The following is a 22,865-nucleotide window of genomic DNA, read 5'->3' on the forward strand; positions in this document are numbered from 1 at the left end:
AGATCCTCCGATTTAGATAGGATGGTTTGTAAAATAGGTTACAAAGTCCATTTGAGAAACCGATGATCTATGGGGTATTACGGGGTTGATTCACGCCCAACGGTCATGACCGTACGTTTCGGGTCCGGGGAAGCTATCGGACGTGCACGAGGGGTGTGTGCACTGTGCAGAGGAGCTAGGTATGAGAAGAGAGGGAAGATGGGAAGCCTGACAACATGTTTTTATAAAACGAGAATGTCTTTGTTTTGATCGACTATAGTGCCGCTATAGGTTTAATGGTTCGGGCAACAAACAGACTTCAAATGTGATGAAATTTGGCAGGCGTCTACCTATATTTTGACAAGACCGCACGCTAACTTTCAACCCAATCCAAGAAAGTTTTATACACATTTTTCAAAACAATAATTTAACTATGCCGCGGGTGCATGCATGTGTGCTTGGTCCCGAAACGGTCAACGACAAAACGGAGAGAACCGACAACTAACAACGGATGCAAGTTTTGAAAAATGACGACAACAGAGTGTCTATGCAATGCGGATGTTGCAAATGATGCAAATGATGTGATGATGAATGCGACAAACAAATGAATCGCACGACGACATTGGAATAAAAAGGGGAATCTTGTGGAGCGTCGGTTCCGGGCTGTTATAGATACGTTCTAGGATTGTTGAAACTCCCTCTATTGTTGTTGAAATTATTTCTAGCAAAAAAATTCGCATCAACTACATCTTCATTTTTCTTAGTCAAAGTAGACAATGGAATATCATTTGGATCAATTTGAGAACTTTTACTAATGAGTATATTCATAATAGCATAATTTTATCACAAAAGTAGAAACTTCTTTGGTAGAGTTTACCTTGTTACCAGTTGAAGCTCGTTCGATGTGTCATTGAGAGTAGTTTGCGATCATTTTGTTGATAAGCTTCGTGGCCTATCCTAATGTTGTCCCGTTCAATATTCCACATGCATTTGAATCTAGAAGCTTTCTCTAAACATAGTTCAATTCCGCATAAAAAAATTACTATCATCCATAAGCTTAATCCATGTGTGGGACAATTTTGAAACATTTATTTAATTCTCTCCCTGGATTGTCCAACAAGTTCGTGCTCATGTTGTTTAAAATTTATGATTTGATTTCCAAAAGATATTATCTTAGCAGGAGGAATATACTTAGTAATAAAGCATCCTTACATTTATTGTGTGAACCAATATTGTTGCGAGGTAAGGATGAAAACAAAGTTTTAGCTCTATCTCTTAGTGAGAAAGGAAATAATTTAAACTTCACAATATCATTATATACGTCTTTTTTATTTTGAATATCACATGATTCAACAAAAGTATTATGATGGGATGGAGCATCCTCATTATGATGGGAGGAATCTCCCCGTGAACAGTACCAAATATTGTTTTACTACTTCTTGATAGACGTTGGCATTTCCCTAAAGACGAAGGGTGATGTAGTATAGTAGTAGAAAGTAATTTCTTAGTTAAAACCAAGGTTTATCTCACCAATAGGAGATCATGTATATGAATAGTCGACAGTACACACACACACGAATAAATACTTGCACCCAACGCGGGCAACAGGGTTGTCAATCCCCTTGTACTCATTAATTGATAGCGGTAGATATATAAATTGCAAAACCAAATAAAACTAAACAAATTGCATCAAATAATTTTGGAATTAATTATATGAAGTGAGTGGACAAGGGTGCCATAACTTTCACTAGAGGCGTCTCTCTCATTAACATTGAAACAGTGGGTACACCAATTACTATTGGGTAATTTATAGAAAAGTGAATAGTTACGATGATATTCATGGCTTGATCAATATATAGGCATTACGTCTGAGATAAGTAGACCGAAACGATTCTACATCTTCTACTATTACTCCACCCCTCGAGTGCTATCCAACATGCATCTTAAGGAATTAAGTTCCTTAAGTTCATATAAAATAGAGGAATGCTTAGAGAATAATGACATAATGTAGACAAATTAAGAGCAAATAATGTTTTCAAACCCCACCGTGGTACCCTTAGTAGCAATAATACAAATACGTGCCACGTTACTCCTGCTGTCACAAAGTGAGGACACCACAAGATTGAACCTACTACCAAGAACCTCTCTGGCTGAAGATAAATCAATCTAATTGGCCAAATTGAATGGAAAGATCACAGAGAACTATGAGGCTATAAAATCAAACATAATAAATTTCAGAAAAGACTCGGTTACTTTCGCCGAATAATCTGATCATAAACCAATGATTCATCGACCCCAACAAACCCATGCAAAGATAATTGGTCTGTGAAGAGATCATTTTATTGAAGATCACACAAGAGAGAGAGAGAAGAGAGAGAGAGAGAGAGAGAGAGAGAGAGCTACTACTATGGACCAATAGGTCTTCTCAGTAACTACTCAGACATTATCATGGAGGCGGCATGCCAGATGAAGATTTCCTCCATGATCAATTTCCCCTCCGGCAGAGTATCAACGGAGGCCTTTGGAATCGCAGAAGATAGAGGTTGCGGTGGCGATAAAATTATTTCACGTCTCACTTTGAGGGTTTTGGAATATTTGTGAATTTATAGAATTGGAATTAGATCAATGGGACTTCCCAGGTCCCACAAGCTTTGATGGTCCACCCTACCCCCTTGGGCACGTCGTATGACCTTGTGGCTCTCTTCTGGATCTCTTGGCCTGCTCCAGAAGCTTCTAGGGTCCCTGTGTGACCAAAAAAGCATCGTATAATTCATCGTGTCTGGACTTTCTTGGGTATAGTTTTTCCAGAAAACCAAAAAGAAGTAGAAAACAAGAAGCGACATTAGGCACTGAGTTAATAGGTCAGTTCCCAAAAATAATGTAAATTGATATATAAAGCATAAAAGATTGGAATGTAATAGCATGAAACAATAAAAAATTATAGATATGTTGTAAACGTATCACTTATCTCAAAATTATTGCAAGGTACTCAATTACCAAGCGAGTTGATCTACAATTTCCTCCAAGTTTTATTATACCACTAACACATGCCTATTATTTTTTGGACCAACATACAATGCATGCATACTAATAATTACTACTCAACTCTCTAAAAAGATTGAAGTTAGGCAAGAGAGTCCTAATATTTTCTATAAAAGCATAAAATACCCTTGTGCTATAACATGTATAAGTGTAGAAGAGAAAATTCTATAAAAGCCTGAACTCTAAAAGATATAAGTGAAGAAGAATGATCATTCTACAAACGTAAGACCGATGTTTGTATCTTCGATAATTGCGATCAGAATATAATGATTATGTGGACTAGAAAAAACTAAAACAATGGCAAATAACTCTCCAAGAAAATCACATACCATGAACATAGGTCCAACCGAGACATACTTTTAGTTGTTGAAAACTAAAGAGGGGATGCCTTCCAAGGCATCCCCAAGCTTACATGCTTGATTCTCCTCATATATCACCTTGGTGTTCCTTGTACATACTGAAGCTTAGGCTATTGCCACTCCTTGTTCTTCACATATGGGAGTCTCCCCTTGATCTAAAAAAATTTCATCCACATAAAACTCAACATAACTCGTTAGATAGTATAATACATATAAAATTAATTTACTAATCATGTACTATCAAGAAAAAATACATATTTATTGCCAAGTAATAACTATCGTATCGTGTCATTTCCATTTTTTCCACCTTGGGAGGCAGGGAGGTTGTGGGCCACCCAGGCGTCCTGGGGGCCACATGAGCCAAGGAGGCCAGACTGGCGGACAATGTCTCTTCATGGAACCGAGAAGGGTTACCTCCTCGTTCCATATTTTGGTAAACTATGAGTGAGGTGGCAACCTTGGTAATGGTATAAACGTCCTTTTTCTCAATGTTGGAAGTCAGGGGAGGGGGATAAACCTTGCCCCCTAAACCTCGGTTTTGACGTGAGGAGCAGCATCAACCTCAAGGGTGACACAAGTGGCCGCCTCCCTAGTGGGGTGTGGCAGCCTCATACGGGATGAGGTCACCTCGTCCTCAATGGTGTTTTGCTTGCTCGAGAAACCGATGTACTTGTCAAAGTCACCTTTTTGAAAGCAAGATAAGCCATGGAATCAAAAGAATTTAAAACTTACTTGATGGCGGGTTGTCGGACCCGGCGGGGCCGGCCTGAGGATTGTGAATCTAAGGAGGAACCTTGTGGTGGATTGTGATCCTGGGTGGTTAGTGCCAAGGATGGGTGTGGTGCCTCATCGTCGGGCTCTCTCCGGTGCTTGAGATCTTGAGGAGACGCTAGTTGGCATGTGCCACAGATGATTACTCGTCTCATCACTCCACCGCTAGCAGGTGGAGGAATGTTGTCGTCCTCTGGCTGGTTGTTGGTGTTCGACCCTAAATCTGAGCTATGATAGCTGAGGACATGGAGCTTGTAAGAATTGTCGCGTCTAGTCACGCACTTAGATGTTTTTTCCTACTTGTCATTGGATGGTGTCGTGGAGGTATCCACAGTCAGTATGCCATCATGATGGTGCCCACTATGTCCTCGAGATGAGGACCGATGACTTGACGCCTGCTGCAAAAGCACGCTATTGTCAAAATTTATTAAGATGCAAACACTCTATCAAAAGTAAGTATCAGGAAAAACATCACATCCATAGGAGGTGTAGGTCCTCAAACATTGCCTGAGGCATGCTTAACCCAGTGCCGAATGTCGGCCCCCATCGTACCTAAATACATGGTACTTGTTGGTAAAAAGAAGGTTTATATCATTGTATAAGTCCTCTTGACCTAAAAATCCTCGGATAATCGAGGTATCATTGTCTTCCTCAATGAACACCCACATAGAGTGAGCTCGGGCTTGAAGAGTTGCATGCCGTTGTAGAGCACCTTGTGCATCACATCAATCCGGGTGACATTCTAGGTGATGAAGTGTTGCAACCTCTCCATGAGCTTGGGAAGCTCCTACGCCTCCTTCCAATCTATGTTCTTTCGGGTCCAGGAGTGAAGTTGCTCTAAGGGAGTGGTGGTCAAAGGAGTGGAATGCCTTCTCGGTTGCCCAAGGGTACATGAGCTATATAAAACCACTCCTCTTGCCAATTTTTCTTGGTCTCGATATATTTTCCTTTCGACCATATCGAGACTGCTATCCTTCTTATCATGAAACGCCTCACTCAGTGGTCTCGGTGCCATTCCTCTGCATCTTGATGCAAAAGAGCTTCAACTAGTGCCTAAAGTTGTGCTTGATGCATAGAAACGCCTCGCAGAACTTGATGTAGCACGCGATGTGCAAGATGGGGTTGCGGTGAGATCATGGAGTTAAATACCATAGAAGTAAAGAAGCCCCAGAGAAAGGGATGAAAGTGAAACTGCAAACCATGAATAAGATGGAAAGGAAAGAAGATGCGCTCACCAGAGCGTGGTTCGGGGACCCTGACCGAAGTAGGGGTGCCCATTGGTCCCGGGATCATAGGAGAACAGGTTGCGAACACCTCGGTCGCTCGTAAGTATCTGACACCCTGAACTGCAATGATGTCGTCCTAGGTAATGATGGGTGCCTCCATAGCCCTCACATGTTGTCGGCCTTCCGGCTTTCATCGATTACTTTTTAGCCTGGTGCGGCAGCCTGCTTGCAACCTTTCAAGGCCTTAACCAAGGCGGTGGAGGTACCCTCGTCGTCGAACTCCAACGAAAGGGGAGGGGAAATATGAAATGGAAGCTTTTTGGTGATTTGTGGTTCTTGGATGTTAGAGCACGACGACGACGGAGATAGAAGGGGGATTGAAGGCGTAAATTTGAGTTCTCCTTGTCTTTAGCCTCTTATAGGAAAGTGAGAATGCAGGTTGTGCATACCGTGTGGCCGTCATCATGAGGATTCCACATGCCTCGTGTGTTGAATGCATGAAAGGATCGACGAGTTCATTCATTGTGCTACTAGGAATTTGGCGGATGATTGATGATTTGACACATCAATGACAAAGGCCACGAGTCACTGTCACACCCAGTGTTTTGACTACCCTGGCTAAACTAACATGGCTCAAACATCAGGTCCAGTTAATTATTTTGTTAGTGCATGTGATGCTTAATGTGGTGGTTGTTTGCTTGTTTGCTTGATGTGCCTCGAAACATAAAACTCCCCCTACTCTCTTAACTCATCTCCTTATCCTAAGTCTTTACTCTATGACTATTGCATGAGTGTAGAACCTAAATACATTTTTTATAAATACTATTTTGACCAAAAAGCATTTATTTAACTTAGGCTTTCAAAAACCCCTGAATTGGGAGTTGTACTACAAGTACTCAAATTAGGGAAGTTGTTTTTCCCTGATTATTTTATTTAAATCCCATTATCAAAAAGACTTCCCAAAACCGCAAAATTATTATTTAAAATGTCATTTTACTGTTTAAATAAATACCTTTTCTTGTGGCCACAAATGGTCTCTTATAAAGGAAAATTATTTTTCTTGCTTTTAAATATTTCAGAAAATTTAGGGAAACCCACTCGATATGTATATTCCACATATAAGAGTTTCACCACATGGTCAAGTTCAAAGTATTGGACAAAACCATTCAAAACCCTTTGTGCCTATTTCAATCTTTTGAAATATTTATGCAAGATATATTCTCAATAAATTCCAAGAAAATTATAGCAAGTGACACATCGTATATGGGAGGACCTTGCAAAGTTCCATCTCAATCCAAATTGATTTCGGTCACCTACATATCCAAAACCCTATTTGTCCAGAACCAAATTTGAGCAACTCTACATTGCCAGCTGTCTCTAATTGTTCTCTAACTTTTTGGACATGTTCTAGTACTCCAATAATGCATCCACACCAAGTGGTGCATCAAGGCAAATAACCCCTCAAAACCTTCTCTGCTGATTTCTAGAATTGGGAAATTTAGATTGTGAAGTTTCTGCTATTGATCCCAAACTTTTTTGGCATACTTTAATACTGAAATAATGCCACCACACCAAGTGGTGCATTAGTGGGAATTAGTTTTCTTAGTTTTATCTATAGAAAGCCATTTCTGATCATTTCTTGGGTTTTTCAAGTCTACATTGGAAACTTTCTCCAACAAATCCCCAATTTGGTGTACAAGCTCATTTTGACCTAACATGTGATCTTGTTAAGTTTCAAAGCAAATGGACTCTTTATGCTAGCCCTATCACCCATCGAACACCTTTTTCTCACTTACCAAACTTGTTGCTTTGGCCCTTGAACTAATCTCCTTGAGCTCAATTTTTTACCAAAGCTTCTTCTATCCCTCTATCACCTCGAGTTACATTGCCATGGCCCATAGCGATTTATTGGAGGGTGACTCCATCTCTCTATCACTCCTTTTTACAATGGCAGCAGCTCTTGTACCCCTCTTTCAATATTTCTGTTTAAGCCAATGCCCCCACATCTTTTCAAAACACCTCTATAGTACTAATGCACCATTTCATGCAAAGATATGGCATGCTCATGTGAAAAATATGAGCAGCCCTTCTAAAACTTTATTTTTGGCATAAATGAAGCCTTGAACTACAAGTGCTAGCTATTCTCATATCCATGGCCTCATACTTAGTACACTTGTAGTCCTTCCATGCCTAAGACTACTAGACATGGTTTCATTTGAAATTCCTCCCAGTAAAGACACTCTATGCTAGCCCAAAGTTTGTTGTTGCAAACTTAACCAGAGAGGAAGCCCCACATGCATTGCTCCCATATGAGACCAAACTCCTACGTCACTCTTCTACAAGCATGCCTTGCATGCCACACACCTTTGACTCACCAAAAAGTCGGTGTGAACACGAACGCACGTGGTGACCACCTCCCCGGTATGCAGAAACGGTGATGTGCGCCTTGTCCTCATCCTGCAACCCATGTGTCACAGCGGCATCATGTCCCAGCGCGCCATAGGATTCCCCTTGACCCCCTCCATGCCGCTAGTAAGGCTCCAAAGCTGCTCATGCCGCGTGTGCCGCCGTGCCTAGGGCATCCGAGGCATTCCCTAGTTCCTCCTTGACGTCCCTCCATTTGAGGCGTCCCCGAGTCCCTGCTACTCTTTCCCCACTTCGTCTTCCTCCAAGATATCACCTGAGCCACCTTGGGCACTACCCGTGTCCCTCTTCTCCCCTCCGATGGCCGCGAGGTCGCCGCTTCGGCTTTGCTCCAATTAGAGCATCCCCGAGCCCTCCTCTCCTTCTACGAACCACTTGAGCACCCCAGCACCTCCACCAGCCTCCCCCACATCCCCATTTCCTCTCTCCTATGTCGTGCCGCCCTACCCACGCTCACCATCTCTGCCCTCCACCTGCCGCCATCGTGAGCGCTCCCCATAGGCCTCGATGTCCGTACAGTGCGGTGGTGGAGGCGCCGCTGCTTCCAGCTCCCTGGGTTGGCCTCGACTGCACCAGAGGTGGCCCATGCCGTCGGAGCAGGCACCAACAGGCACTCTGTCCCGCCCCTGCCTCGCCCCTCCCCGAGCAAGGGGAGGAAGACAGCCCCACGGGCGGGCCCCCTATCAGGGAGCCAAAGGCAGACCCACAGGTTTAAGTGGAAGCAGCCTCTCTACTTCCCGACTTCGCGCTGAGGAAGAGTACTAATGTCTGCTACACAACCTTATTCCTGTAGACTCATGTTAGGCCTCCAAGCGCAGAGTTTTGTAGGACAGTAGCAATTTTCCCTCAAGTGTATGACCTAAGGTTTATCAAGCCTTGGGAGGTGTAGAATGAAGATGGCCTCTCTCAAGCAACCATGGAATCAAATACAACAAATCTCTTGTGTCCCCAACACACCCAATACAATGGTAAATTGTCTAGGTGCACTAGTTCGGCGAAGAGATGGTGATACAAGTGCAATATGGATGGTAGATATAGGTTTTTGTAATCTGAAAATATAAAAACAAGAAGGTAACAAGTGGCAAACAACGAGCAAAAGGTTGTATTATTTCTTGGAAATAAGGCCTAGGGTACATACTTTCACTAGTTCAATCTCTCAACAATGCTAACATAGTTGGATCCCTCAACGTGCAACAAAGAATCACTCCAAAGTTCCTGTCTAGTGGAGAACAATAAGATGAAATTGGTGTAGATAGTAGAACCACGTCAAAGTTACTCTTTCCGATCAATCTATTCAAGAGTTTGTACTAAGAAAACATCAACCTATCCGTTCCGTTCAATCTATTCAAGAGTTCGTACTAAGATAACGACAAGTTACCCTTTCCGTTCGATCTATCTAAGAGTTCGTACTAGAATAACACGAATGATACATATCAATGGACCCTAATGTCACCTAGATACTCCAATGTCAGCTCAAGTATTTGTGGGTAAATTATGCGACATGCATCAAACAATTTTAGAGCTATCATATTCAATCCAACACAAAGAACAGGCAAGGAGCACCCCAAGATTTCGATCGGAGAACATGGTATGAGAACATGCAATCAACCCCTATGCACAGATCCCCATGGTCACCGGAACCCGCAAGGTGATGCATCAACATATATCAATTATTGTCATACCAATATGCTCAATCCAACATTACGAAATCTTAAAGGAAAAGACTCAATTCATCACAACTAGATGTTAAGGGGAATACATCATATGATCCAACTATATTAACAAAGCCCGTGTTCTTGAGATCATGACATCTCAAGAACACGAGAGAGAGAGAGGGGGGGGAGAGATAGAATGAACACATTGCTACTAGTATATACCCTCAGCCTCAATGGTGAACTACTCCCTCCTCAACATGGACTCCGCCGAGATGATGAAGATGGCAACAGGTGATGGATTTCCCTCTCCGGTAGGGTACTGGAATCATCCCAGATTGGTTTTTCCGCGATACAGAGAGTTGAAGTGGCGGAGCAGAAATTTTCTCTTTATTTCTGGGGTTTCTTGCATTTATAGGATTTTTTCAGCGTTGGAATCACGTGCAACGGAGCCACGTGGGCGCCACAAGCTATCAGGGCGCAGCCAAGGCCCAGGTCGTGCCCTATTGGCTTGTGCCTCCATGGCAGCACTCCTCTGGTATTTCTTCGCTCCAAAGCTGCTCATATGTTCTATAAAAAAATGATAAAAAAGTTTCGGGCGATTCCGAGAACTTTCATTTTCTGCACACAAACACCACCACGGTAATTGTGCTGAAAACAGCGTCGTTCTGGGTTAGTTCTAAATAAATCATAAAAAGTGCATCGATACCATAGAAAGTTATTATAAACATAGGCAAATATGGAATGAATACTTTATAAATTATCGATACGTTGGAGACGTATCAGCATCCCGAAGCTCAATTCCTACTCGTCCTCGAGTAGGTAAATGGTAAAAGAAATAATTTATGAAGTGTGAATGCTTGCATAATGTATAATATTGATAAAGGATAAATTTAGTCATTTTTCTGGAACCATAACTAGCAATTATTTCTCATAAAGCTTCTCAAGATCGAGTAGAAAGTTGTTCACATGTTAAAGTATAGACCATAAACTTTCTTGAAAAATAGCAAACTATGTTTTCAGTCATCAAACAATTACAATTCATATTATTTTCAAGAAGTGTCTATGCAAGAGCTTTGGTTCAGAAAATTCCACATACTCAACTATCATTTAGTCTTCCGTGATTGCTGACACTCAAAGTATATTTTTAGAACAAACAGTTTCAGTCAAACACAAGGAAGATAGGGGCTTAAAGTTTCACCTCCCAACTTATTTATCTCGGGGATAATGTCAACAAATAATGAATCATGATGACCTATATTCCGTTGGATATATGTGTCTGGATCTTTCCCCACCACATGATGCTTGCCAACTAAGGAGTTAATAGATTGGAATAAGAAGTTGACTCAACATGAAAACTAAAAGATAGGCCCTTTGCAAAGGGAAGTAGAGGTTGTCATGCACTTTTTATTTTCGGATGTGCAATCTGCTAATGGAAAGGAACGTCACTTTATATTGCCCATTGTGATGGCAACCTTTATTATCCAGTCCGCCACATTTATTTCTTCACTATCTCAAGTTTGTACAAAGCTTATTTTACCTTCTAATAAAAGATCATACATATTGAGGAGCAATTTTTATTTCTTTTTGCACCGACGACAACTTACTTGAAGGATCTTGTTCAATCTATAGGTAGATATGGTGGACTCTCATGGCAAGAAATTAGGTTCAAGGATTTGGATGCACAAGTAGTATCTCTACTTAGTACGAAGTTTTGGCTAGGAAAAGGTTCTAAACAAGCACCACATGTTAGAGGATCCATGACAATATAACTACTATGTGAATATAAACAAACATAACCATTAAGTTGTCTTCCTTGTCTAACGTCAACTACTTGATCAAGTTTGAAAATAATTAATGGGGCTAACAATCATAGAAGATATCCAAGATAGTATATCTATATGTGAAACCTCTCTTCCTTGAATGTTCTTTCATGAATCGTTTAAATGACCGTGTACGACAAGCGCAATTTGGAATTTGTAAAATTTCCCTTTTAGAAAATGTCGTAGCCCTCGGCAGCAACGTCTCGATTTCCCAACCAAAGATTTTATTCATGGCACCTGAATCACACCCCAGCTGCACCAATCATCAGCACTTTTACGGTAACCACATCGGACCGCGTGTTTTAGTATATTTCATTTTGCATTATTCAGCTCAACATAGTAGGAGTAGGCTTTTGCAACCACCTTATCAAATCTCGAGGATGAGATTTTTCTTAAGGGGGTAAGGTTTGTCACACCCTGTGTTTTGATTCTACTAGCTAAATGAACATGGCTCAAACTAAAGTCCAGCTAAAAACAATTGTGAGTGCAAGTGATTCTTAATGTGGTGGTTGTCTGTTTTTTGCTTGTTGTGCCTTGAAACATAAAACTTCCCCTACTCTCTTAACACATCTCTTTGCCCTAAGTCTTTGCCCTATGACTATACCATGTGTGTACGACATAAATATAGTTTTTCTAAATACTATTTTGACCAAAAAGCATTTACTTAATTTAGGCTTTCCAAAACCCCTGAATAGGGGTTTGTACTATAAGTCCTCAAATTAGGGAAGTTGTTTTTCCCTAAATATTTTATTTAAATCCCATTATCAAAAAGACTTCCCTAAACCACAAAATTATTATTTTAAAATTTATTTTACTATTTTATTAAATACCTTTTTCTCAAGCTAGAAATTGTCTCTTATGAAGGGAAATTATTTTTCTTGCTTTTAAAATATTTTAGAAAATTTAGGGAAACTCACTAGATATGTATATTTGGTATATAAGTGTTTCACCACAGAGTCATGTTAAAAGTATTGGACAAAACCCTTCAACACCCTTTCTCCCTATTTCAATCTTTTGAACTATTTATGCAAGATATATTCTCAATAAATTCCAAGAAAATTATAGAAAGTCACACATCATATATGTGATGACCTTGAAAGTTCCATCTCAATCCAAGTTGATTTGGTCCACCTAAGTATTCCAAAACCCTATCTGTTCAGAACCAAATTTGAGAAACTCTACATTGCCAACTGTCTCCAATTGTGCTCAAATTTTCTGGACATGTTCTCATACTGCAATAATGCATCCACACCAAGTGGTGCATGAAGGAGAATAGATGAACTTGTCCAAAATCCCTCAAAACCTTCTCTTATGATTTCTAGAATTGGGAAACTTTACATTGTGATGTTTCTCCAATTGATCCCAAACTTTTTGAGCATGTTTTAATACTCAAATAATGCCAACACACCAAGTGGTGCATTAGTGGGTATTAATTTTGATGGTTTTATCTGCAGAAAGCCACTTCTACCCATTTCTAGAGTTTTTCGAGTCTACATTGGAAACTATCTCCACCAAATCCCCAATTTGGTGTACAAGCTCATTTGGACCTAATATGTGATATTTTAAGTTTCATAGCAACTGGACTCCTTATGCTAGCCCTATCACCCATCAAAAACCTTCTTCTCACTTACCAAACTTGTTGCTTTGGACCCTTCTACTAATCTCCTTGAGATCAAATTTTTACCATAGCTTCTTCTATCCCTCTATCACCTTTATTAACTTTGCCACGGCCCCTGGCCAATTATTGGAGGGTGACTCCATCTCTCTACCTCTCCTTTTCACCATGGCAGCACCTCTTTTACCCCTCTTTCAATATGTTTGTTCAAGCCAATGCCCCCACATCTTTCCAAAACACATCTAGAGTACTAATCCACCTTTACATGCAAAGATATGGCATGCTTATGCGGAAAATATGAGCAGCACTTCTAAAACTTGATTTCTGGCAGAAATGAAGCCTTGAACTACAAGTGCTAGCTATTCTCATCTCCCTAACCTCAAACTTAGTACACTTGTAGGCCTTCCATGCCCAAGACTACTAGACAAGGTTTCATTTCAAATTCCTCCCAATAAAGACACTTTATGCTAACTCAAAGTTTGTTGTTGCTAACTTAAACAGAGAGGAAGATCCATGTGCATTTCCCCATATGAGACCAAACTCCTCCATCACTCTTCTGCACACATGCCTTGCATGCTCGACACCTTTGATTGACCAAAAAGCCACTCTGAACATGAATGCGCGTAGTGACCACCTCCCCGGCATGCAGAAACGATGCTCTGCGCCTTTTCCTCATCCTGCAGCGCATGTGTGGCAGCGGCATCATGTCACAGTGCGCTATAGGATTCCCCTTGACCCCCCTCCATGATGCCAGCAAGGCTCCAAAGCCACTCAACCCACGTCTGCCGTCGTGCCCAGGGCATTCCATGCATGCCCGAGTTCCTCCTTGTCGCCCCTCCATTTGATGCATCCCCGAGTCCCTATTGCTCTTTCTCCGCTCGCTCTTCCTCTGAGTTATCACCTGATCCACCCAGGGCACTTCTCGTCTCCCTCTTCTCCTCCCATGGTCGTGAGGTTGCCACTTAGGCCTCGCCCAAATTCGAGCATCCCGAGCCCTCCTCTCCTTCTAGCAACCACCGGAGCACCCGAGCACCTCCACCAGCCTCCCCCTCATCCCCATTTCCACTCTCATGTGTCGTGCCGCCCTACCCACGCTCACCGTCGCTGCCCTCCGACTGCCACCGTCATGAGAGCTCCCTCATAGTCCTCGTCGTTCGTACGGTGTGGTGGTGGAGGCCTCGTTGCTTCCCGCGCCGTGAGGTGGCCTGGGCCGTGCCGGAGGTGGCCCATGCACCGGAGTACGCACCGGTGGGTGCTTTGTCCCACCCTTGCCTCGCCCATACTCGAGCGATGGGTGGAAGATAGCCTTGCGTACAGGCCCCCCTGTCAGCGAGCCAAATGCCGGCCCACAAGATTAAGTGGACGCGGCCTTGCTGCTTCTAGCCTTCGCGCTGAGGAAGTGTACTCCCAAGAGTACTTCTTCACGCGGCGTGCTTCCCTGCGGTGAAAGCACCTTCGGCGTTATATGCCTTTGGCGTAGCCTCCGGCTACCGACCGGGCCACTCGGCCGGCCCAACTGGTTTTCCACGCCTGGGCACTGTTTTGAGCTTTTTGGGTAAGCATTCTTTTCTTTTTTCTTTTCTTAGGGGGAAAATAATCCATCATTAATTCAAATTGACTCCAAATCCATTGATTCAAATTCCTACAGACTCCTAGAATTATAACCTATCGAAATATGTGCATTGCACATTTTGCCAATGAACTTCTGTAGTAATAATATTCAAATACAAATTTGAATATTTGAAACCCCACCTTGCTAAATTCCTAGAGAGCTCAAATCAAGTCTAAATGGAGTGATTCCAATTTTCAAAAACTTACAAAATCATGCTCTAATTTTCTAGCCTTAGTCAACATTTTTCTCTGGCATTGTGTCTGCTAGGCCAACTAAATAGCACCAATTTCCATTTATTCCATGTTAGAAAATCCATAGGAAATTCATACCAACTTCAAATCCAATGAGACCACTTCCAAAAGTCTTCTCAAATCATGCCCTATTAGATGGATGCATCCACTCATTTTTATGAGAATGTTTTTTGTAGACTTCTTACAGGAAACTCCAAATTCCTCCTTTTCCACCATTCAAATTCTTTCCTGATCCAAATCTCTTAGAACAAGATTTAAGGAATTTTCTTATGACCAGAGATGTCCAAGATAAATAAAACTCCTATTTATAGAGCACTTTCGTTTTCTGCTTGTTGTGTGGCTTACTATTGTTGTTTTCGATGATCATTGACGAAGTAGACGAAGTACTCGGAGCTAGATGAGAAGCATGAGAAGACCCCGAAGACTTTGCTGAACCAGGCAAGCAGCCATTTGACCATGCCTAAGAAACATTCATTTGCATGTCTTATAGCACCTTACTTATGCATCTATTCATGTTGGATCGGAGACCCCCTTGTTGGGTTGTCCCCGAAGTACACCTCGTTGAAGCCTGCACTTGGGCATGGCCCTACCACCTATGAGGGTTGTGCATGTGGGATGTAGTTAGTTGCTAGTAGTTGCTATGCAAAAAGGGATGGGAATATGCATGGTGACGATGAAGGGAATATTTGCAAAGGCTTTTCAAAAAAAGTCACGTGCCACTAATGCCCAAGGGTGATGGTGTTGAGATGGATGACCACCTGAGACACAAGTGGTGTACCAAAGAATGTTTTGTGTGTGTGGTTACAGAAATGGGATTAGATTTAAGATTTGTCGACCGTCCCAACCTTACATGTGCGGCCACGATACCACTTACGGGATGAGGCTTTGTTGATTACCTTGGTCTATGCTAGTAGGGAGCCCACATTACTAGTGGCGAGAGTTGTGTGGTCACTCTCGAGATGGGGTCCTGCCAGGTAGGGTGACCATGAACTGTTTTTACAGGCACCAGGCACACCATTTGTCCGTGCATGGATGATACGGTCTAGAGAAAGGATCGTATGATGTACATCATGTGGGTTGTGTACCAATCGAGTGGACTCTTTGTTTAGTATCTCTAGGGGAAAAGGCATTGTTCGGGTGCTTACCTCGGGTATGTAATATACCACGAGTCATGGATGACATGGAAGTTTCCTAAGTCTTGTGGGTACAACACGCAACCTTTGCAGAGTGTAAAACAATTCAAATAACGGTGTCCATGGTCAAGGACAGTTGGGTGATCCTACTTAAACGATGTCCAGTTGTTTCCGGATAAACCAAGTGTGTATGTGTGTGGGAGAGTATGAGAAAAAGATGGTGATATGAGAAAGATGATGCTTGAGCTAAGTCAGGTGGCTTGGCATGATAGGTGAACCAGGGTCGTTCAACTCTCGGTTGATATTGATATATGTAACATGTTCACTGGGTTACCGCTATGCCTTGTGATGCATGTCACACGAGAATTTGATCATGTTATTGCACTAGGGAAAAAACTACTTTCCGCAAAAATAGCATACTAGTGTTATATCATGTTTCATTATTGCCTTGTTCCAGAACATGGGTTGCTTGTGAGTACATTCAAAGTACTCATTGGCTTGCCACTTGTTATTTCATTGACCAGGTAAGAGAGAACAGTAGATGGTGAAGAGTACCTTGGTGAAGTTCCTGTGAGCTAGGACGCTTCCAAGTCCGAATGCGTGTAGGGTTAAGGCAGATGGCATGGGTTCACGCTATCCTGGAGGATTTCCAGTGCAATGTATAATAAGACTTGGCTATCATGGCCATATCCGAGCTAAACAATATATATGGATGTAAGACTCTTGTTATTCAGTTTCTGTGTGTTCGGTGAGCATTGATCTGTGGGACCACTGTACACGTGCATTCGGCAATCTCGACCAACAAGTTTGCGTCCCTGCAGTCACATTTGTCATGATGGAGTCTGAAATGATTGCACGGTGTAGTAGTACGTGGTGACAGTTTGGATTGGCAAGGAAATCTGAGAAGGACCTGACCATCATACTTATCTTAGCTCAAGAAGGATTCATCACTAAGGAAGCACGCCTAGGGAAGAGGTCCTTGAATACAAGCCTTTTCTCGGGCATGAAAAGCATATTTTATTTACACACAGGTATTCCGAGGCTCTTTGGATGCATGAGCTATATTACTCCTTAGTTCGGACTTGAACACTTTGGAAAGGCGCTAGGGGTTCAATGATCTTGCAAGACCGAGGATCGAAGACGAAAGGTAACTAGGAGGGCTGAGGATTGTCCTTGTCTTGAAGACTGGTTTAGGGGCTATTGATGGTCTCTTGGAGCAGGAGGTACTCAGCATGTTGGCTCCTGATCCATTGGAGTAGGACGAGGACCCTAAGCTTATACTCTTGTGGGCCTTGTTTGTCTAGTGCAAGAGCGTTAAGAAGGAACGCCTCGAAGACTTGGCACACACTACTAGGAAAAGGGCTATAGATGATATAGATACTAATGGCGCACCACACAAGCAGTGCGCCACTACTATATAGTAGTGGCACACCATGTGAGGTGTGCCATTCGTGTGATGGACACTAATGGCGCACCACACACTCGGTGCGCCACTACTATATTTTTTTATTTTTATTTTTTCTGCAAAACTACTAATGGCGCACCAGCAGCTGGTGCGCCATTAGTAACCAGGGTTACTAATGGCGCATCCGTTAGTAGTGCGCCACTACTATAATTTTTTTTTGGTCTTTTTTTGCAAACTACTAATGGCGGACCACAGCTAGTGCGCCATTAGTAACCAGTGTTACTAATGGCGCATCTGTTGGTGGTGCGCCACTACTATTTTTTTTGCGGAACTAGTAATGGCGAACCAGAGGAGGTGCGCCATTAGTAACCAGGGTTACTAATGGCGCATATGTAGGTGGTGCGCCATTAGTAGTTTTGCAAAAAAAAATCTCTCTGCCCCTCCTCTCGCTTCCCCTTTCCTCCATCTCCCACCCCTCGCTCCCTCCGCGGAGCCTCCTCGCGCAGCCGCAGCTAGGGTTCCTCGCGCCGCGCCGCCGGCCAGCAGAAGCAGGAGATGCCGCCGCCCGCCATGGCGATGCCGCAGGCACCCTCCGTAGGTATGCGAGATTCCGGATCTGGCCAGCGCGCCCGTAATCCTCCTCCCACTCCTCCTCGTTGGTTCCTGACGCTTAGCGGTGCTGGTTTTCCGAGCAGGGGATCCGCTCTACGAAGAGCTTTGGCACGCCTGCGCCAGCCCGCTCGTCACCGCCCCGCGTGTCAGGGACCTCGTCTTCTACTTCCCGCAGGGGCACATCGAGCAGGTCGGTCAAGCCCGCCTCCCTTCCTCCTCGCTTAATTCCACCCCCGCCTCGCGATTTGGCGCGGGGAGGTCCTTCTGCTTCGGTTCACGCGCTGAATTTCCTTGCTCTCGTGCTGTTTCTTTGGTTTTCTAGGTGGAGGCCTCCATGAACTAGGTCGCCGGCAACCAGATGCGCCTCTACGATCTGCCGCCCAAGCTGCTCTGCCGGGTCATCAACATCGAGCTCAAGGTGCCCGCTTACCCCCCACCCACTCCCTTGCTCAATTTCCCTCCCGCCTTCGTACAATTTCCTCGGCCTTTTGTGTGCTCCGAAATTCAAGTCGGTCAGCTAATTTTTTATGGGGGGATTTTGGCAGGCGGAGGCGGACATCGACAAGGTATACGCGCAGGTCATACTCATGCTAGAGCTGGAGGTAAGCTCTAGCGTGAATTTCACCGTGTTCATTGATGTGTTTCTCGGTTGGTGGACTCCTGCGATTGTAGTTCATTGATGTGTTTCATCAGGACCAAATTGATTATCCGCTCGATCTAGGCCTAGAAACTTGTGGTGGCCAGAAATACATTCTAATTGGGACTGTATCATACTATTTTTTTCCGTTTCTGGTGTGTGCTAACAGTAGCATCATTTGAATTGCGAATTGCTTCTTCTTATGTTACAAAATACAAACTTTCAGTTCATTGTTTTTTTCCTTCAATTTATAGTGAGTAATTTTTGAGAAGTTGGTTCCGAGCTCGTGCTTCCCAGAATCCCATGGTAATAGAATCAATCAATAGGTTCTTGGCTTCATGTCTAATGTTCATAGCTTCTGAATCAGTAGCTTCCACTGCTAAGGCGATTAGATAGCTCTTATATGAACTTGTGTTTCTCAGTTAGAGTATAAAGCTGGATAATTGAAATAAAAACTTGACATTAGCGAAACAAGTTATTTGTGTTGTTCAGGTAGTCTACACCTATAGTATTTAGAGCAAGTTGTTGTGGCGTATATAATGTTCACAGAATGTTTTTATGCAGATTTAAATATTCAGTCGCCCCCATCCATTTATCCTCCAAAGAGATACTGTGACGTTACAGGTTTTGAGGTAAGTTTTACCCCAGTATGAACCCCTTGTGTTGATTTACATATCCCAATTGTTTTCTAAATGATAAGATTTGAATATTGAAGGCATTTAGATCTGAGATACTCAGTACTTCTTTCTTAGTCAAATGGCAAAACTGAATCTGGTTTCGTGTGAGTGACTAATATTAGTACTAGTTGAAAAGTATTTCCACTTGTTGTCACCCGTTTCCCATTTCTATCCCTGGTTCCAACTACAGGAGCATCTATGTGGGAGGGCTGGTGATTCTGCTAGGTCTTTGATGCCGGCGACGAGGTGCTGTTTATTTTGTGCTGCTTGCCTCTTTTCTGGGGTGGAAATCGGCGTGCTTAGGCGAGATGTGGAGTGCTCTTTCTAGGGTTTCTGCTCAAGTTTGCTGATTCTGGCTGCCGTTGACACTTGACAGGGGCTTGGGCCATGCTCCACGAGCATCAATACGACCGAGAAGGAGATCAAGGAGTTGGCCAAGAGGATCAATGACCTTTGTGGTGAGTAAGGACTTGGTAATCTGTTTGTTGGTTTGGCTCTAGAATTTGTTCCTGGGCTAGATAGAGACTAGTTGTCTGCACTTTGTTTTGTTCTTTCACACTTTCACTAGGCTTCAATCATATGATAAATATAGCGTACTTTAAGACATGTTGTCATGCTGATATATCAGAAAATAAATTTAATGATGAGCCCCTTTGGGCACAAGTCATGCAGAAATTATGTTGAGATGCCACCCTGTTTTCCGCATTAATATGTTGTTGCTTGTCCTGTATTAGCTTGATGGTAATTAAGTTGGTACAAAGAGATCTTCAAGTCTTGAGGCAAATCATGCAAGGGTCAATATCCTTTGATCCATCTCAAATGGTGATAACATCTGGTGCGACGCCTGCAATGGAAATACTGAGCTTTTGTATTGCTGAGCTAGGAAATGCATTTCTTGTTCTGTCACCATAATACCCTCGGTATGTCGATCTCCTTGCTCGCATGCGTGTTTTATAATTATTGTTTGGTGTTCAGAGCGAAGTCCTTATCTTGATACCTCGTAAATTTTGTAACAAACATTGCTGGTGTTGTTTTGTTAGAAGCCAATATGTATCAAAATTTGTAATTCTGAATCATCTGTTTTCTTTCCCTAACGCTTTTGATTCATGCTTCTTTTGCCAGGGGAAGTTCAAAAGGACCGCGCGCTGGAGCTCCTAAACGTGCGCCCCTTCTACTTCGTTTACTTATGTGGCGTGAAGACATAAAGCAAACCTTTGGAGCCATAGTTGTCTTTTTTGTCATCTAAAATAATAATGGTAACATATTAATACAAACAAAATAATATTCTAGCTCAAAAAATTGTATGTGAATAATGAATGGATGCTATGGAACTATATTTGTTATGGAGCTATGTATGTATGGATGCTATGGAACTATATTTATATATGGATGCTATGGAATTTTGGATGTATGGATGCTATGAAGTTTTGATATATGGATCATGAAATTTGTTATGCAACTCTGCATATATGTTATGTGTTGTGGATCAGTAAAACTATTGGGCACATATTATGTATTATATATTTGATATATATGTTATGTGCTGTTGAATTTGTGGTTTTGAAACAAAACATATATATGCTAGAATACCAGATACTAATGGAGCACCATGGGCTACACTAATGGCACACCTGGGAGGCATACTAATGGCGCACCTGGGAGGCATACTAATGGCGCACCTGGGAGGCATACTAATGGCGCACCTAGGAGGCATACTAATGGCGCACCTGGGAGGCATACTAATGGCGCACCTGAGAGGCATACTAATGGCGCACCTGGGAGGCATACTAATGGCGCACCATGAGCTATACTAATGGCGCACTGCCTGGTGCGCCATTAGTATACCAGATACTAATGGCGCACCTGTGGTGCGCCATTAGTAAAAAAATCTAATGGCGTGATGCTAGTGGCGCACCTATAGTGCGCCATTAGTAGCAAAAATAGGTGCGCCATTAGCAAGCCTTTTCCTAGTAGTGACATACCCAAAGACTTAGAGGTAGTCTGTGACACATTTCCCCCCAGATGCAACCAGACTATGTGTAAAGCTAGGCAAGCCCAGTATCTATATAAAATGAGGTGCAGGTGCCCTAGAGAGGAGAACTCAATCACGCAACATCTTGCGGTAGATCACTTGTACTTTGTACCCCATTCACAAAAATGCAAGCAATGGAGGAGTAGGGTATTATCTCTTCAAGAGAGCGAGAACCAGGGTAAACATCATGTCTCCTATCTCCATCGTACCAAGCCTACCCGGTCAAGACCCCCACACATGATCTACAAGAATTAGCTCCGGTACTAGGCGACTACACAGAAATTTTAAGCCATGCATCATCTTATCATCCAAGTCTAGCGCAGTTTGCAAGGTTGTTATAGGATGCACGGGCTTATTGTGAGAATAGGAAGAGCCGGGGAGCAGATGAAACTAGGGTGGCATGGGCAAAGGCGATGCATCTAGGGGCAACAGGAGAATGATATGGTAATCTTGGACGAGGAGATTTGCCTCTCTAAGGGAATCGTTGTCGTGACGAATGGAGAGGAAATCATGAAGCAAAACAGAGAGGTGGCGAGGGGCAGTACCATGTCATAGTTTTCCCGCCAATGATGCCTTGGAGGTTGCAGGCGATATTTGACAAGTTGAAGTCCAAGTGAGACTGGTTAATGCATGAACCTTTATGTCCGAAAGAAGACAACGACTAGAGTAGGGTGTGCAACGATGCAACTCAAAAGTGCTAGCGTGTCACCAATGGAAAGTCTCATGCAAATAACGACCAAGGAAGTTGTCCCATGTAAGCCCATAGGGGAAGGGGCGACTCTACTATGGGTGTAAGGAGCATGGGAGGTCATGGTGGGAGTCCGGTTGATGGCGCATTTTTTGGTGTAGTGGCTTAACATGAAGGGGGCTCATGGTTTCTAGGTTTGGTAGTAAGGTGGATGGCTATGATGGAAGGATGAAGTTAGTGGTGGGAAGGACAAGGGAAGGAAGGGTTACATGAATCCATAGGTTGCTACTACACACTTAATCATCTATAGGACAAAGCAACAACTATAGGCTCCCAACCACATCGCGCCACCACCGAGGGCAACACTAGGGGTACCAAATCCTTCACACCACCAGCCTTCCCATGAGGCAGATCCTAGCCGCTAATACCGCCAGCGCTGGCCGTGGAGGTGGCGGCACCCGACGTCAAAGGGGCTTGGGTAGGAGGGTTGTGGCAGATTTCCCATGAGGCGTGTGGGGTGCATCGTCCGATTTGTCCTTGCATGACGGCCACGGTGGTGTTCGCACTGCGTGGCGACAACCATCTAACTCATGGTTGCAACGAGCTCCGATGGATCCTCCGTTATGTGATGGGCGGCAGTGGTGGGTGTGGATCTGGCATCCCGACAAGATCTGTCATGGTTTGGCATTGGCCAGTAGTCTACTAGATCAGAGAAGGCCAACACCATCAATATTGTTCTCCCTCATGGGGCATCATTTGGGAGTAGGATCTTGTTGGAAGGGACAAGAGGAAGAGCGGTGTTACATGTATCACTAGGCTGACGACGGGACTTGGGAGTGGTGTAGCATAGTGTCACCGATGCGCATGTGTATGGACAGGCAAAGGCTGGTGATGCAGTCTTTACAATGTGGTGACGTTAACGAGAGA

At 43.2% G+C, this 22,865-nt stretch overlaps 1 pseudogene; it reads left to right on the forward strand.

The window, feature by feature from the left end:
- The first annotated feature begins 17,847 nt into the window (after nt 1–17,847).
- Nucleotides 17,848–19,996, forward strand: LOC123430050 (annotated as a pseudogene).
- The last annotated feature ends 2,869 nt before the right edge of the window (nt 19,997–22,865 follow it).

The sequence above is a fragment of the Hordeum vulgare genome, chromosome 2H, assembly GCF_904849725.1.
Source record: "Hordeum vulgare subsp. vulgare chromosome 2H, MorexV3_pseudomolecules_assembly, whole genome shotgun sequence".
In the NCBI taxonomy this organism is placed as follows: Eukaryota; Viridiplantae; Streptophyta; class Magnoliopsida; order Poales; family Poaceae; genus Hordeum; species Hordeum vulgare.